The sequence below is a fragment of the Struthio camelus genome, chromosome 4, assembly GCF_040807025.1.
Source record: "Struthio camelus isolate bStrCam1 chromosome 4, bStrCam1.hap1, whole genome shotgun sequence".
Lineage (NCBI taxonomy): Eukaryota > Metazoa > Chordata > Aves > Struthioniformes > Struthionidae > Struthio > Struthio camelus.
The window spans coordinates 26445804-26463897 of record NC_090945.1 but is presented as its reverse complement, the minus strand read 5'-3'; the positions used below and the strand labels follow the sequence as shown (position 1 = coordinate 26463897).

General features: G+C 44.7%; 1 protein-coding gene across 8 annotated transcripts in view; it reads right to left on the bottom strand.

Moving 5' to 3' along the window:
- Window positions 1–18094, bottom strand: part of LOC138067160 (uncharacterized) — a 249788-nt gene that overhangs the window by 101533 nt on the left and 130161 nt on the right. The window contains exon 5 of one of the 8 annotated variants that reach the window (XR_011140897.1): window positions 3151–4038. The exons of the other annotated variants lie outside the window; for them this stretch is intronic. The gene's annotated coding sequence lies outside the window, so the exon portion shown is untranslated. Of the gene's footprint in view, window positions 1–3150; window positions 4039–18094 lie in introns of those variants that run through there. 8 annotated transcript variants of the gene reach the window in all.

Here is an 18094-nt window from a genome sequence, read left to right as displayed (position 1 = left end):
GGACCGAGCCCTGCGCAACGTCCGCGCTGCGCCCGCCAGCCAGGGGCTGCCGGCCGGCACCGTGCGCCACAGCGGGCCGGGCGCCTGCCCCGGGCGAGCCCAGCTGGAAAGGCGGGGGGGGGGGGGAAGGAGAGGAAAAAAAAAAGAAGAAGAAAAGAAAGAAAGCAAGCAAGCCGAGGCGGGGGGACGGCGGCGCCAGCTGCCACAGTGTCCTTCTGCGCCCGGCCGTCATTAGCGTGGATCCCGGCACAGCTGGCCCCGCCGGGGTCCCGCTCCGAGGACGGGGCGAGCCGCCGCCGCCGGGGCCGGGGGAGTCGGCGGGGGACAGCGGAGAGGGTCGGGGCGGGGAGAAAAAAGAAAATATATTGAAGCCGGGCAATTTCACAGCTCGTGATCTCAGAGCCGGCAGCTGCACCATAGACTGAATATGCGCAACCCCGCCGAAGGATCCCCCTCCGCCCCCAACGGAGGGCACGGGGCTTTGCAAGGTTGTTTCCAGGAAGGGCTGGGGGGGGGGGCAGCCCCTGCTGCAGGCATTACGGGAACAGGGGTCGCTTCGTCGAGAAGAAAAACAAGGAAAACTGCACAAGCCGTATCGCTTTACCTGCGGAACTGACCCTTACTGGGGAAAGATGGCTTTTTTTTTTTTTTTATTCCGATTTTAGCAAAGTTTAAGAAAGGAATAAGGATGCGGTGCTCGCTTTATTTCCCCTAGGCCACTCCTATGAGGTGAAGGGATATATTTCAGTTTATAGCAACGAGAAAGCTGCATTATTGCAGCCTTCGTGAACTAAAGCAAAACATAAACATAACTTACAAAGCCCTCAGTTTATGAACACTGCCTCTTTGTTTTCCACATTCTTTACCTGAATAGTTCAGATATTTCTAGCATCTTTTCTGATGTATGGCTGATCAGAAACGTTTACTTCAGAGACACTAATGGGGCCACGTACCGTTTCAAGACTCCAGTATGTTTAGTTCAAAATGGTTATCAATTACAGTAATTACGATCATAATTAGATTAATGAACCATTTGTAGCCCAACCTACCAAGTGCAAAAACTTCATCTTCTCCTGATGCTGTACACTAAAAAGCAGGGTTTATGTAAACAAATCCAGATTAAGGCAGAGTAAATCTAAATAAGAAACCTCACCCTGGGCTGGATTAGGAACTAACACGCATCTTTCAATCAGAAAAAGACCCTAACCACACGGGAGCCACCTCTGCATTTTCACGCAAGGGGAAAAAAAAAAAAGAAAAGAAAAACCCGAGACTATTGCTCCCTTCAGAGGTCTGATGGCGATACAAAGGCTGCCCCGGAAAGCTCTAGGCTAAACGTAGTCTTGTGCAGGGATGATAAGAATTTGCATATAGCAAAAACCTCCCGTTTCCATAAATGCAAACGCAGCCGCACGTCCTTAATAACAACTACTCAATAAAACTAGTTTTGCCAAGCATGTGTAGGAAATCCACACATCTGGCAAGGAATAAAACGTTAACATTTAGCCTTTTATTCAAGAACTCAAGTAACATACGCATTTTCTTGCCCTATTTCCCCTAGTATTAAAGTGGCTCCTCTCCACAAAAGCTTTCTTCGCTTGCTACCTTCTCTCCCCCCAAAACCCCCTTAGCAGGTTTATCGCCACCAGAAACGAGAAAATGATGGTGCCCACCAACCAGGTCATTATTGTTTAATCGATGCATCTCTGGAGCATTAAAAGGGTACCCAAGACGTAGTTATTGATTTCCCCCCCCCCCTTAGCTATAGCCCTCATTTTCCCGAATAAAATAAATAAATGGAAATCGCTGCAATTGCTACCCAGACTTCACGATTCCGTTGCTGCTTAAGCCAAATGTGACTGTACATGTTCAATATTGCATGTCTGGTCTGCCAAAGACATAGAGATCAAAGGTCATATTTAACATTCAGGAGGAGGGGCGGGTGCAGATTAATTAATAAATTAATATAGCGGCGCCTTTTATTGCCCAAGTCTAGCATTAATCTACTTTTACGATCCCAGAGGACAAGAACAACAACAAAAAAGAAGCCCCCAACAAAAACACAAAATGAAAAACAGAACGCACCCCCCCCGCAAAAAAGGGGGGGGAAAGGGGGAAGTAGGGGGGGAAAAAAGCAAATCGGTCACTTACCAGGCTCTTTATTTGGGGGGGCTTGAATTTGCAGACGCTACCAGCCTGTCTGCCTTTAATTAGTTGCACATCAGTCCCTAACACAAAGAAGAAGAAGAAGAAGAAGAAGAAGAAGAAGAAGAAAATATCCAGATGTGTCTTGGCAGCTCCTCAATTACAACTTTGATACTTGTAAACAAACTGCGAGGGGCTGTGGAAAAGGGTGGTCGGTGCGGGTGGGGGGAGGAGGAGATAGCGGCGGTGGAAATAAATAAAAGCCGCCGATGCCCTAAACAAATACCTGTAAGTGGCTTTTTTTTTTCCTTCCTCCTCTCTCTCTCTTGTTGCAGAGAAAGGAGGAGGAGGAGGGGCAGGGGGAGGCGGCGGGGGGCGAGGAAGGAGCAGGCACCGAGGGAGAGTGTGTGTGTGTGTGTGTGTGTGTGCGTGCGTGCGCGCGGTGGTCGCCCTCCTCCGCCGGCGCGCTGCGCGCCGTCCGTCTGCCGCCGCCGTGTGCCTGCCTGCCTGCCGCGGAGGGCGGGCGGCGGCGGCGGGGGGGAGCCGGCGAGCCGCGCGCCCTCTCCCTCCCTCCCTCCCTCCCTCCCTCCCTGTGTGTGTGTGTGCGCGCGCGGGCGGGCGGGGGAGGGGCGCGGGGGCGCTCGCCGCCGAGGTGAGGAGGACGCAGGAGGATGCGCCCCCGCCCCCCGGCGGGCTGGCAGCCGGCCGCGCCGCCGGCAAGAGGCGCACACGGGCCGCCGCCGCCGCCGCTGCCGCCGCCGGGCCGGGTGCGGGGCTGCCGGCGGGGGGCGGGCGGGGCCGCGCCGCTGCCGCGCCGCGCCGCAGAGGGGGCGGGAGGGCGCTCCCGCCCCGCCGCCCGTCTAACCGTTTCCGGGCGGCCGCACAGCGCCGCGCCGCGGGGGGAGGGGAGGCGCCGGGCCGCGCCGGGCCGCGCCGCGCGGGGAAAGTGGCGGTAAAGTTTGCGTGGCGCTGGGGGGGCCCGGCGGGCGGCCCGGGGCGGTGCGCGGCCGGCGCCGCCTGCGGCAGGGGTGTTCCAGTGCAGATGCTACGCGAGTGTCTCGGCGGTCCCCGGCAGGGCTGTCCGAGGTGATGAAGCCTGCCTGCAAGCATCTTCTGCCAGACACCACCACTTGTGTGACGGTTGCCTCGACAGGCCGCACGTACGTGCCGCCTGGCGTAGGCACCCGCCAAACACGCTAAGAACTGTGAATACTGGAAGCAATTCTCGGCAAAAAACATTCACGAGCAATTTCATACGCTGTGAAATATACCTGTGTGTATTATATGCGGTACAGCATTCGCTTAAAAGGCGTTCGAACAACTAAGCGCAACAACCCCCCGACTGCCTCTTCGACAGAGTTCTTGCGAGCACAGAAAAAGGGACTACATTCATTGAATAAATTACGCATCACAAGTTATTCATCCAGCTCCTCTGGGTACATCCACACCGAAGTACTAACGCTCTAACGCAACCCTGGCACTTAGAGAAGCATTGCTGCAGTCTGAGGCGGCGAGTGCAGACACTAAGCAGTTAATAAAGGAACGTCGCTGTCAGAGAAGTCATTTTAGCCATTTGTGAATTGCAGAAGAGGAAGGGAAAGTTGTACCATTTCACTGGCATTGCAGGCAAGTGAATGAAGGTTCTCTTCACAGAGCGAAATTGTACTTCTTTTCACTCCAACTTCAATTCCAGACTGGGATACTTATGTTAGGGAATTACATCTGGGAGAGCGGCACACGCACAGTAACTTTTCCCCAGGAACAATGACAAGACCTGAATTGGAGCACGCGGATTTTGCGAGCAGCAGCGCTCTCGCTGTCAGCGCTCCAACAACTGCGCCACGTCCGTGCACAACACAGGCAGTCATGGCCAGTCAGGCAGCCCTCAGGTATCTGAAAAGTCAAAACGTTCGTATTTGCACTTTAGATTGGTACGCTTTATTTGGGACCATTACAGTTTATCAAACTAATAATCTGCCTCTACCCACCCAATATGCATTTTAAAATACCTACAAACATGTATTTACATAATAAAGTGTAACCTTCCAAGTACTTGGTGTGACCTCTTACGACAGTTCTGCTGCATTTTTCAAAGTCTTTTTTGTTTTCCTAAGTTTTAATATGGACCTTTGGGAAAAATATGAATGAAGGAAAATTATGTTTCTGTGATGTGACAAACCAGAAAAAAAAAAAAACCCAAGGACATTTTCTGTTGAAGTCCCATTCCCTACCAGTTTTTTTTCCAAATTAGTTGTCAAATGTCATATGCAATACCCCAAACAGGACATTTTTCAAACACAGAATCCTTCCAAACATTGAATTTACTTTTATCAAAACCTTAGTCTCACTTAAATAATCGTTTTTGAGTTATTTTGTTACTCTGAAAGAGCTGCATTTTTAATAACCTAGAAGACGAAAAGTGAAAAACTCTGATAATCTTTTCTCATGCATAAGGAAGAACGTTCATGTACTTTTTTGTCACATGAATTAAATTGCCATGCTATATATAATCTTTTTGCTCCAGGTTGGGAAACTTGTTCACTTTCTCAGTGTTTGGGAAGAAGGGGAGAACTCAGTTCAGATGGGCTTTCGGTAAAACCTTTTGTTCGGTGACGTTTTCTTGCTTTGTTCTCAAATCTCCGTCTGTTTCATCCCGCAGCCTGCAGCGAGCCGCAGAACTCAGGAAAGGCTGGGCGAGGGCAAAGCGTCCAGGTGTTTAGCAGCGAGCTAGCCAGCATTCCAGCTACAACTTTCTCATGAGCAGTTTTAGGAAAGAAACTCCAGATTGTCCTTTTCAGCATAATCCAAGCTTTGAGGGGAGGGACGGAAAGTTAAAAATCACAGGTGCTGTTTTTCATCCAGAAACCGTTCCTATTACATTTGCAGCCAGAATGCAGTGGGAGTAATCTGGTGCACCATTGTGAGCATGGGAGCCGCCCTGCCTTTGCAAATACCGAGGCTGTTCAAAAAGAAATTTGAACTGAATTTTCTATTCTTGTTCATTTTGTGACTAGCCCCAGTGAGTATTTTTAAACTGGCCGTTGCAAATCTATTCTGATCCATCAATATTAGAAGCACTGCAGCAGAATTAGAAAAAGAAGGTGAAGCAACCCTTTGGGGAATACAGCAGTTCATTAGAGACAGCTAGCAGGGTCTTTTTTTCTAATATCATCATTCCTTCTGTCTGCTGTTTTCCTAGGGCTCTCAAAGTACACAGATGCAAAGTCCGGGCTGGCCTCTCAGCTGGCCGCTGCGTTTGGGTACCACCATACTGGGGCCAGGTGCTCCAAAATGTCCCTGATGGCAGGAATTGCAGCGCTGGCTCTTTCCAGCATCCACCCGGCGTGCTCCTGAGCAGGGCTACGCAGGGGGTCTTGGCCTCCACTACAGAAGGGCTCCAAGGGGCTAGATGCTACGCAGTGCCTGCCTCCTCTCCTAGGACACACCACTGCCTGAGCTTGACCTGGCAGAAGACCCCGCCACTGAGGATGGGGACTGGGAAAGTCCCTGCCCCTGCTTCTCCTCTGCTCCTCTCGCTTCCTCGCTGGGAGACGTCACTCCGTGCCGTTCCTCACCGGCTTCCGCCATTGGAACGGGCCGTTTTTCATTCAGGAGCACGTTTGTTTACCTGCGCACAGCTCTGAGTCTGACCCCTTGATAAAAGCAGAAATGGTGGCTCAGCTGGCTTCAGCTCTCAAGAACAGATGCATTCCTGGCACAGCCTGCCTTATAGCACCAGTCTTTTGGGCCCTCTGAATGTACGTCTCTCCCCTCCTGGGACAGGTGGTAAATGGAAGAAGAGCTGCATGGGCTTTCCCAGGGTTCCCTAACCAATTTCTTTTTAATTTCATTGGCACAAGAAACACACAGAAATGTAAAGAAATGGCTGGTACGTTGTCCACAACAATAAGGGCATACCTGCATCCCATTCCCTCTTAACGCTTAAACAACCTTTGGGCCACGGTTTATTCCATGAGCTCTCGTGGACCAGCGCTTCCAACCCGCCTGAAAGCTGCGCGTCTGCACCGGTAGGACACCGACCCCCAGCCCCTCTGAGCTGCTGGTTCATCTCAGTGATTTCTGGCAGCTCTAGGCAGCCTCTTTCCCTGCTCTGTGTACGTCCACTTCTCTGCTGCAGTTTATATACCATTCCTCCTCCTCCTCCTCCTCCTTCCGGCCATGGCCAGGTACCTTCTCCTGTATACACCTCCCTTACGGCTGCCTCTGCTGCTTTTTTTCTCTGCAGTCCATCGCAGTTACCTTCTGAAGAGAGACACCTTGCAGTTTGCCAGCTACTGCACAGCTTTTGTGTTACTGAAGGAAAAGACGGGACAAGGACTCTTTTTCATGAGCTACAAGTAAAGACACCTGAGAACCGCTCAGCTGCCAGCAAAAAAAAGGTTAAAACCATCCATTAAAACGCCTTGCTTATCATCCCGTATTAGTGAAAACTGCTCTCCTTACTTTCATTTGAAAGGAAATGCGCTGATTCCCCCCTATTACAGACACCCACAAATATTTACTAAAATAAGGTAGCAGAGCAATTTTTAAAAAAGTTGTCACAGCTTACATATCCCCCTTACTCTGAATCTGGTTCGATTCTGCCTCAAGTACAGCCACTTTATTGCTGCTTCCTAGGCAGGAGTCCAGGTTACTGATCTCCAATTATGCCAACTCCCAGAGGGCTCGATCCTTCACTGATGTAAGTCAATGTAGCACCGCTGCGTTCGATGGAACGATGCCAGCTCACACAGGCTGAGTAACAGCGGTACCCAGGCAAAAGAAAACCCACAACAAGCCTCCTACCCTTAATAACGGGGTTCTCCCGTGACACAGTCCTACAATTCGGCAACCCGTGTCCAAAGATCTGGCTGCAAAAGCACTCAAAGTGATAGGGGTGCTTAGACCACCAAAGGATTTCCAGGTTTCTCTCCGCGGTGAGCCATGGCCCACCATTCCCTGCCACAGTTGAACTTCTTAATTGCTTCTGCTCGCTGGTTCTTTAAAAAAGTGCCTTTGTCGGGGGGGTGGAGTGGCTTTTGCCCTGTGAATGCTGTAGGAATCTAAATGACGTGCCAGGATTGTTGTGCCGGCGACTAACAAGGGCTTTACAATAAGCGCTCCCTGGCTGGTACGCAGCAAGCGTGGACTTGTTCACTGTATAAGCTCACCTAATCAGCTTTGGGACTCCTTGGTGGTGCTAAGTGGGTTGTATTCTCTTCCTGTCAAACTGCAGCGTGCAAGACTCTCTCTGGGGCGGGTAGCCAGCTACTCAGAAAGCATATTTGTCCTTTTGGGGTTTGCATGTCCCCAGCCAACTACAAGAAAGGTTTTATCGCTGTCGCTAGCTTGAGGGTGCCTGACAGTTTTTTTCTTTCAGGCCCGATTTTCATGTACTTCTAAGTTGGCCAAGTTTCACCTCTTTGGACTAAAAGTTCTCTGTTTCAGTGGTATAGGTGGTCTAAAGCTGTTCAGCTGGTTTCCAGACAAAAACACATTTTCTATGCGAAAATAATAACTATTTAAGAACCGTATTTCTAAGCAGCTCCAACACTTCCGCACTTTGAAGCAAAAGCTTGAAATTTGCTCATTGTGGCTGTACCTCATTCAGCCAAACTGCACAAACTTCTGAGCTATAAGAAAAATATTTTCGTTCACACATAATACAATTGTTGGTAGTACAGCAGGTAACATTCTCTGAAGTGTCTCTTTTGGGCTGTTCTAGGTCACAGCTGCACGTTTTGGAAAAGATTCCCTCTGTGAATGCATTTCCTGCCCTGGGAACGCAAAAGTAATTTGACAATAGTGAAACGTGTCTGCCACAGAGCATTCAATTTTAGTGATCTCTTTCATCAAGTTAGCAAAACAACGATGACCGCATTTAGCGTAGAGACAGATTGATTCATGTTTGAGAAGTACACAGACACTGTAGAGACAAGCTACAGAAATTTTAGAATTTGGATCTATGTAGTTGGGGATAATTTCTGAAGGAAGAAATACAAAATAATACTGAAAACGGGCCATGGATTAAACGAGGCAATAATCTTGTGGGAAGAGTAGCCCCTTATCTGGCAATTAAAGGCCTGATCAGGCATATGTATCAAGCAGGTAAGATAAAGATTGTACGGACAACCTCAACTCGGGCATCTCCTAGCTTTTGAGCACTTTCGTTTGCGACCTTTGCAAAGATCCTGGAAGCCTTTATCCCCTTTGCTTGGCTGCTTTCTGAGTTCTGGTACTTGCTTTGGTAGTAACAGATTTTGCTTTACTTCAGTACTTAGTTTCTAACAGAAGAATTCCATTTGAATATTTAAAGGATCAGAGACAGTAAAGATTTCATTAGAAAATACGTTTTTGTCAACTTAACACCAGTTTCATAGGAATGTCAGCCATCTTGAGCAAGATTTTCAGTGGGTATCTGTGATCAAGTAGCGCTGATAGCTTACACCAGTGAAAAATCAAATTCATACCACTGGTGGTTCAGGCCTGACTTTGGCCCTGGGATTTGCAGGCTAGTTACATCAAGCTGCTCCAGGCAGCGCTGGACTGTAAGAGCATCTGAAACCAAAATGGCAAGTAAAAACCACTTTTTGAATGCCTCATAAAACAATGAAAGGAGAAATAGTATCTCCTTCAGGTGAATCCTATAGGAAGGGGATATGAATGAGATTCTTCTCCGGAGAAATATTTTCTCTGCAGTTGTGACGTTGCATAGCTTTGGCCAAGTTCTCACTGAAACAGCCAGAGATTCTGTTATCACCTTAACAGTTCTCACCAGCACTGCGACTAAAGGCATGTGTGTATTTTACTGTCCAACTTTGTAAGTGCCTTGCTCCCCTCATCTGTTGTCATATTTTCGCTGTTAAAGATGCAGGCTAGTCTGAAATAAGCTTATGTTTTTCAAACACTTAATTTCACACACTACTATTATTTACGGTTAAGGCTTCCTTGGGAAGACTGACAATCAATCACGACTCAAAGATGGTGTCAGTGCCAGAAATACTCGTTTCCTTTCAAAGGCCATCATTCTGACTAGCAATAAGCACCAGCACACACTGGATGGTCATTTCCCCTTACGTTTCCCCTGAGGTCATGTTAATCAGCCTTTGGCATCTCTGTCAGGAGGCATAAAAATGGGACTCCACATGCTTGCTGCACTGTGTAGCGCTGACAGATGCTCCCACAGAGGTGCTGCAGCTCATCTAGTGAAGCCCCCAGAACCCGGTTCTTTCCCTGATTTAAGAGGTATTCCCGGGGTCCGCTGACGTATAACAATGCAGAGGCCAGCTGGCCTCTGTACACATCAGGTGGTTTAACAGATCTTACAGGTAGTTGGATCCTGAGAGTCCATCATCTGGATGACTGCAACTCATCATCTCCTTTGTAAGGTGGACGTTCAGCAGTAGGCAGAGACTCAGAAAAAGGTAACTGCTATGGTTTAGATAATGTTAGTTTCCATCAGTTTATGATTGTTACCCCACTTCCCTGAATACCTTTTAATGTGCTCCTACCTACAGTTGTGGCCCCAGAGGTTCAAGAAAGAGGAGGCTGGGAAAGGGAAATGACAGTCCAGATCCCAATGGGTGGTTGGAAGAACACACCACATCTAAAAGCGTCACCAAACTGTGAGGTACTGGATTTGGGAAAGAGGACGAGAATGAACAGATCCAAAAACAAACAAGAAGCAGAGAGAAAGATACAGAAAAAGTCTATCAATCAAGAGGATTTAACAGGAATATCAGAGCAGAGCAAAACATAGAAGGCTCCACAAGGGACATAAGCAAACTTTCTTTTTTAGCAAGAGAGCTCTCCTTTTTCACACGCGTGCAGTCCGGTCCAAATGTGCAGTCACACAAGTATTTTAAGCTGCTCTCTCTTGCCAATAGCAGAGCTGTTATTATGGCAGCCAGCGCTGTACCACCTAGATGAGCCCCTAGAGAAAGCCCTCTCACCTCTCGCTCATGCACTGGCACACCAGCCAATTCCCTGCGCACCTTCCTACGTGCTCTGAATGACGATTACGTTTCAGTTAGTGCTTAGACCCTTTCGGGGGTAACTTTAGCCCCCTTGAGCAGATACACACCTGCTTTATCACTGCATCTGCAGAATGGAAGAAACAAGGCCCTGACTACAAAGATCTTGTTCAAACACGCAATAGGCAGGCCACGAGATATTATCACACAATCGAGCAAGTACCAATATACTTTCGATCTTGAAATTTTGTCTTTTGTGCTACGTTAGAACTGCTTGATTCAAAGTTGCAGAGTGTCATTTCAAGCAGGCTGATAGAAATGCATATTGTTAATTAATGTTATCATTTGATTGCTCTCGATACTCAGTGGTGTGGCCCATGACTCTGTAGCTGGTAACTGACATTAAGTAGCTGGGTTATTTCTGTTATACTTTTGAGCAAGGAAGTATATAAAAGAAGTTACACAAATACTTTAGGGTAGAGATCATGCAATATGCAGAGTTTTCCTCAACAAACCTCAAGCCGGTTTAATATGAAAGTTTGCTATTGCACAAAGTAGTAAGCTGACCAATAAACAATTGTCGTTACAGACAGAGCAAACATTAAAGCTTTAAAAAATAATGCTGTCAAAATATTTAGCAGAAATTAGTTTATCACACGTAGCAAAGATGGGTTTCTTGAGACTTCTAATGAAAGCTGATACAGCCACTACCTGATTACTGTAATGTACACTCAATCATTAATACACAAGTCCTCTTTAATGATCTTTGTTTTATGGCTATAGCCATCCTAGGAGGAAGTCAGGAGGTGGGAAGGGGAAAGCATTGCTTCTTGCTTTTGTTTATGCCAATTCTAATGGGGTTGTGACACAGACGAATGCTAATTAGAGACCGATGTTTATTTCTTGGCCCTGATCACAAGACGTGGGTCAGACTTACAAGAGGTCAGTGGTATTTGATGTCCTGAGGGCAAAATGGGACAAAATGATGCTATTCTAGATTGCTCCAGGGGCTGGGCCAGTCCTCTGCAGTCCCAGGGACTGACGGTTGGCATATTAAGATGGTCTGAATCCATATTCACCACCTCGGCTGTGCTGAAACAAGTCCTGTTATGAGTGAGGAGCTGTGCCGTGGCATCTGCATGTAAATGACAATCCTGGTCTTTAGTAGCAAACGCATGGAGAAAGTAAAAGATGCATAAGGGAGCTGGTAATTATTTCTCAAGTTTGTTATAGCAAACTGCACTCTGTTGTTATTTTGCTGCTGGCTGCTGCTAATAATTTGCTTTATGTTTTTAAAGAATAGACCCCAAAAGAAATTCGCTGGCATCTGGCTCAATCAAAATGAAAAAAGTCATAATAAGGAAACTGTCTTTCAGAAAAAAGGACTGTGCTCTCTGAATGTAGATTTTTTTAATGACTTTGGATTTTGCAGATTGTAGTCATTATACAGCTATTTCTGAGGCAGTATTATTGTTGCCTTTGTCAACAAAAAACCTTGAGAACACTGTCTGTCACCTAGAATTAGTATTGCCACAAAATAAATGGTCTCTCAGGATTTTTGTAGATGTTTTCACAGGATCATTAGAGAACCTGAACCCCACTATTAGTGCAAATTAAAAATTATTTAATAGTGCTGCCTGTGAAAAGGGTGTTGTTTTTACAGTTGTCAAAGACCTCAGACACTGCTAATTTTGTTTAACAATACATTATTTTCATTTAGTACTTCTAGACAAATTGCAGGTATTATCTTATGATTCTTTAACTGCCTGTGTTATTGTAAAAGCACTAGTATGAGTGAATAAACAGTTGCCTAAAACGGGTATTGATTCTGCATCTTTAAAAGTAAGGTAGAGAGAACACCAATAATAGGTTTACCTCAAAAATATAAATGTCTTCATGTACCATTCAATTCATGCTGCAAGTTTTAGAGCTTTGTATCTCTTTGGAAAGAGTTCCTACTGTGTATCATTTACGTCTCACGTATACTCATAGGTTAAATGGTACTTTAGTCTTGTTGTGAATCAGAAATTAAATGTATCCTTTGGGAATGCTTCTTAATATTTTGACTTTAATGACTGGAGCTTTTTAGCCTTTCTCTTGATTAAAGTCAGTTTTAGAATTAGCTTTTTGTTGCTTCCCCCATTGTTCCATCTCCTGTGTGGAGAATCTCAGCTGCGAAAATCCTCTACTGTCAAATTCTCAGCAGACTGTAGACAAAAGAGAAAGTTCAATGAAACAGGAACAATCGACTTTCCTGTTTGTGCCATGCTGTGACCATAAAACAATGGAGTCATGGCACACCTGTAGAGTACGTAAAAGAAACAGATCTTTAAGGAGTGTCTGTTTTCATACACTGAAAGTAGTATCCAGGTCACACCTTTTCCTATCACATAAAATTCACAGTTGTGTATAATTCTATCTGTATTTGCGTGTTTCATTTCCTTTGATAAAGGTCCTTTTATAGCTCGGGCTTTTAGCGTTGCTCATCTCTGTTGTTATCAAATCTGTATTTCATATATCTGTCTGCGTCCCGCTCTTTCCAAGATGGTATCCCTGAGTCTATGGACAATATACGCTTCCCATGCTTACAGAGGTCCACCTCGTGCCTCCATGACTTAGTTCACTGATGTTCTTCCTCGGTCACCGTGCCCCACAGCTATCCTTTCAGAATCTTCAGTCTATCCACCTTCCACCGGGTTTGAACCAACTCAGCAAACCCATTCCTTTTTTGTAATTAACTACTGGAAGTTTCCCAATGACTTTGCTTCCTAGGGTACGCTTCAAAATGAATACATACACATACAGGCATGTTTGATGTCTGTTGCCCTGCGCTGTGGTCTTAGGGGAGAACAAACTTGAGTTGTCAATAATATAATGCTCATTAGAGTTCAAGCCTCAGATAGAATTCAAGATTCTTATTTATCTTATTTATCTCCCTTGACTCTGATTTAGATGTTTACAAGGTTAAGTTAGGTGAGATGAATCCAACCCACAGCGCCCAAGTGATCCAGTCACCGTTAGCAGGCCCATGCTGTAAGAGATGCTGTAAGAGAGAGCGTGCAGGGAAATGCCAGGCTCCAGAAACACAACCCAGGATTGATCGAGGGAAGACTCAAAACTGAAATGCTGATCAGATTAACAGCAGGCATAATTTAAGAGGCAATACAATTAGCAAGTGTGAAAAGTGATGAGAAGGGGAAGATGGGAGAAGATATGAGTAACAGTAATATGGTCACATTCACAGTAACTATGCGCTATGGGATAGTTCTGATTCAAAGTTGTTTTAGTTATTATTAGGTCTGTTTTACATATGAGCTCTTTAACTATAAATAAAATCATCTCTCCTTGATTGCCAGTCAACATGGGTACCTTTGGCCAGATGTTGTCTTTAAGCGTCACAGTTAAGAAGTGGATTTGAAGAAGGATCTAAAAGGCAGAAGCCCCAGATGGATGATAGATATATCAAGATGAAAAGCAGTTGGGAGGGAGTAGTTCTGTGTGGAAGAAGAGAAAATCGGTACTGCCACGGGAGGGAAAAGGTGGACATGATTTGACTCAAGTGGTCTTGAGTCTGTCAAAGGGACATATAAGACTGCTCCTTCTGTCACTACTGAAGAGTCTGCTCCCGTTCTAAGTAAGGCCCACCATGTTACCTGTGTTCAAGAATCTCTAGCGTGCCTTTCTTTTTTCCTCCATCACGAGTATGTAAGTCTTTTTTCCTCTGTCAAAGGCCTGATAACATTTCCTTCTAGTTAAATCTTACTGCCAAGATGAGTAAGTATGCTAATAGTAACATATTAGTATAATTACTGTAATTACACTAGCCCAGCTTGCTCTTCATGGATGAAACACCATGTAGCTTTCACAATCGATGCATGTACAGTCATGTGTTCTCCATTAGCCCCGTTGTGCCCTCCATCTACAACATTAAAGAGAGAGACAGGGAGCAAAAGAGAGAAAAGGCAGAAATATATGCCAGTCTCATGCTGCTTAGAGAAAGCAGTCATGTCCTAGAATAAAATCCAGAAGAACCGTTATCTCTATTTTAACACTTTCCTCTGGTTCAATAGATTTTTCTCTATTTACTATTTATTTTCTCTGTAGAAAATATGTTTTTTTCACCATTCATTAATGTATCATACAATCTATCGTATTACATCATCAGTAATACATGGATTAAGTCAGAGTTTTCAGGATTCCATCTCCAACATTTGTTTCTCCTTGCTATGTGCTCTGTTTCCATTTGCTGAATTAAATCCACATTTACTGCTATATTTGTGAAGTATTTGTGAAATTGTGAAATTTGTGCCTTTTTCCTTTCCTTGCCACTCCAAACCCTGTCCCTGCCAATACTTGCAGCAGAGAAAATGGCACCGTCACAGCTGTCCTCTGCTGTGCTTCTAGGAATCTCCCTCCGTTGGATCCAGAATACCAAGGTGTCTTTAATCTTTCCTTTCCCTTTTTATCTGGCATGAAGGAACAAAAGAGCTGGAACACTCACCTTCTCTCTCTTCATTACGGATAACGTATTCACATCTCTCTGAATGAAAGGGCCTAATACTACAGGTGTATTATATGAGGGAAAGAACAGTACCTCTAGCATCTCTGGAAAGTTTAAAAATATTTAAGTCACAGGCAACCAAGTTTCTAATACCTCTTGCAGTCGCTGTCTTGGAAGTGGAATTGCCATAAGAAGTACTATTAAAGATTGCCCAAAAAGGGATTTCTGGAGATCATTTTTGTACATTGGGTATATCTTTTAAAAGGGTTTTTAAAATTGCTAGGAAGAGCCTTAGAGTACATGGGGATCTGCATATACACGTATGTCTTTAATACCTCTTAATTCCTCCAGTGCTTTTTTGCCAAAAGGATTTATCTTGTAGGCCCTGAAATAGACCTAGCAAGCAGGGAAGTCTGCCGGCTCAATAACAGCCATAAAAGTCAGATCTCATAATGCCTCCATTTCATTAGGAAGGCATCTGTCTCCTTCTGCTTGTTGCTGGTTATCACCCAAGAAAAAGTGGATACATGGCTTGATACAGCATAGACAACATGAGCTATATATTAATTTTCACAGATTGTTTCTATTTTGAAAGGGCAGTTTTCTGAGTTTTAGTTGTACATTGTTTGATTTGGGGGTAAAGGGAAAGGTAATATCTGATTCAGTTCCTATAACTTGTAAAAGGCATCAACAATTGTAACCCGCGTTTTCCCTTCAGTTGTACTCTCATCTCAGCTAAAGCTTCTTGTTTGCTGTTTTCCTTCCTCCTAGTTGCTGTGACTATGACCATCCTTTAAAACACTTGAGATGAAGTCAGGTAGATCAAATAGAATACAGTATCATCTGTGTATGCTCTAACGGCGTTAACAGACATCAGTGAATAGGGAAGTGATTACTTCCCCATTCAACGTAAACTCATTTTTATCCTTAAGTGTCATACACGTACAAAAGATTAAGGATGAAGAGGACTGAGTAACATTAATTGCACTGCTTTAGGTATCATTTAGCCTAGCCATAGCAGATGCTTAGACAAATAAAGATTTTTCTTTTAGATATCTATATATTGAAAGGAAAGTGCAATATATCAGCTGGTCTAACTCGGTCTTCCCCGTATCAATTTGCTGGGGGTGGGGGGGCGGGTTGCAAGTGCAATGCTTTACCTGAAGCTTTAGAGTGAGAACCGTATTTTGCTAAGACATTGAAGCTGTTCCTGCAAAGCCCCGTTACTTTCTCCATATAATAGAAGCTATGTTAGCGTTCCGCCATGTTGCGCAGGCAGAAAACAGTGCATCTAGCTAATCCTACATATTTATTTTGCCTTATAACTTGTTTCTCATCTACTATAAACTTTTCTTCCTCTGTAAAAAACTGACCATCTTTTCTTTTTTTTCCTCCTTTTTACTTTTCCTGATTCAAACGTCTCACTAAGCTTGATTTGCTGCTTCTGCTGGGCCACCTAAACTATGCCATGTGCATTATACCTCAGAGGAGATCATTAATTCCTACCTCTTTGATTTAGCTGCAGTCTCAGTCAGATCCTTGCATCATTTTATCTCCCTCGATTTTTTCTGCCAGTTTGAAACTCAGCTTTGGTCATGCCTCCTTAAGCGTTAGAAGAAAGTACATTCCTTTTACTTCGACCTCATTTTCTCACCTGACAACACTTGGCTCTTTACCCATGTCTCCCCAAACCACGTTTTGCCATTTAGTACTAAGGATAGCGTTTCCACGTTTCAGCAAAGGCAGCTATTGGCGCTCCTATCATGTTCAGATTCATCCTATGCATCTGTTTGTGCAATACTGGGTTCAGTGCCAAAACAATTTGGGAATTTGTATTGGAGCTAGAAAGCCTTTCTACTGTCTTGATAGCTTAGCTGTATTCGCTGCCACAGCATCAATATGGGTCAGTCAATTCTGCGTTCCTTAGTACCTTTCTACATTCTCTCCTGTGTTCCGTATCATAGCTGGCCGTTGGTTTCTAACTAAAAATGTTCCTATATAATGATAAATTCATCAAATAGCTGGTAATATTTCTGTTACGATGCAGAAATTCAGATTAACTTTCAGGCTAAACCTACAGTTCAGCCATATTCATATTTAACTCAGCGCTAACTTTCCTTCACATTTCAGTCATTTAATCCAAGTTCACATTCATACCCTCCTCAGAGCCATGTCCAATACTCTATAACATTAGCAGGCCTTTCAGAAAAGTTAGGGTAATGAATCATTCTTTTATTAAATATCGCCACCAAAGCTTAATTCTTAATACTCTTCAGCTTAGATGGTCCATGATTTATTTGCTTGTGTCAGTAGTTTTACATCAGTGTAGTGCTCATCAACCCACCTCATCCACTGCAGATTCATCAAAAAAGCATCCGATTTAAACAAAAGAGGAAGCTGGCCTGGCAACCCTGGAGATCAAAGTACACTAATGTATTTACAGGAGCTGAACAGGCAATTGTACAATCTTCTATCATATTTAACTGTGTAATGTGTCTCACTTTTTACTCTAGGAGGCCAGCTTTACAGTTCAGTCAGTCCTTCAGTTTTGGTATCCACTTAGTCCAGTCTGAGTACAGAAGCCAAGTGATACGGTAGTTGTTGTTATGATTTTGTTTCAGTGTGCACATATCTATCCATCTTCAGCTCTTATCAAGGCACCTAAACTGCATCAATCTGCAGTTACTACTAAATCGAGACACCAATACCAATCTCCTCCACCTCTCCAAGCTAAGTTTATTTTCAGAAATGAATATATAGATCAGAATCCTTTTCACTAAAAAAAAAGAAAAAGAAAAGAAAAAACCCCACTATGACTATACTACTACAGATCAGGAATAATTCACAACCTTATTTTCATAGTAGTGCTTTGGAGCTGTAGCCACTATGGGATGTGCAGACTAATGTCTGAGAAGATTTTGTTCTCTTTTAAAGAGTTTGCCTTCTGAGTATCAGATGGGCTTCAGCACATAGACAAAACAGACCGAGAAAGGAGTCCAGATACAATAAAACTAAAAAGAGTGAGCGGAAAAGCAAAGATCTCAGCTTGGCACTTGGCCTAACCAGAGCAAAAGAGGAGCATTTCAAAAGCTTCGTGGAGGAGGATTGGTAGGGAGAGAGATAAAGGAAAATAAAAATGCCATTTGGTTGCTTTGATTGGGTGAAATGGTATTTGCCAAAGAAGAAAGAGGCAGATGAGCATGGCTGTCATTACCAGCACAGCACAGAGAAGGCAGTTATTGCCTTGATCAGTGTGTGGTTCTGATAAATGGGGTGGAGCTAAGCAGTAAAGGAAATTAAGAGCAAGGGTAAGAAACTTTAACGATACGCTGGGGAGCTGTGGCCAGTGGGGAGACAAAAGGAAAGGGCTGAGGAGGCCGGACATTCTGGCGGTGAGAAGAAAGTTCAGAATGGTATTTTCGGTGATTTTTGTGGCATTATTTTGCAGTTCCATGGTCACAGTTTCTTCATGCTC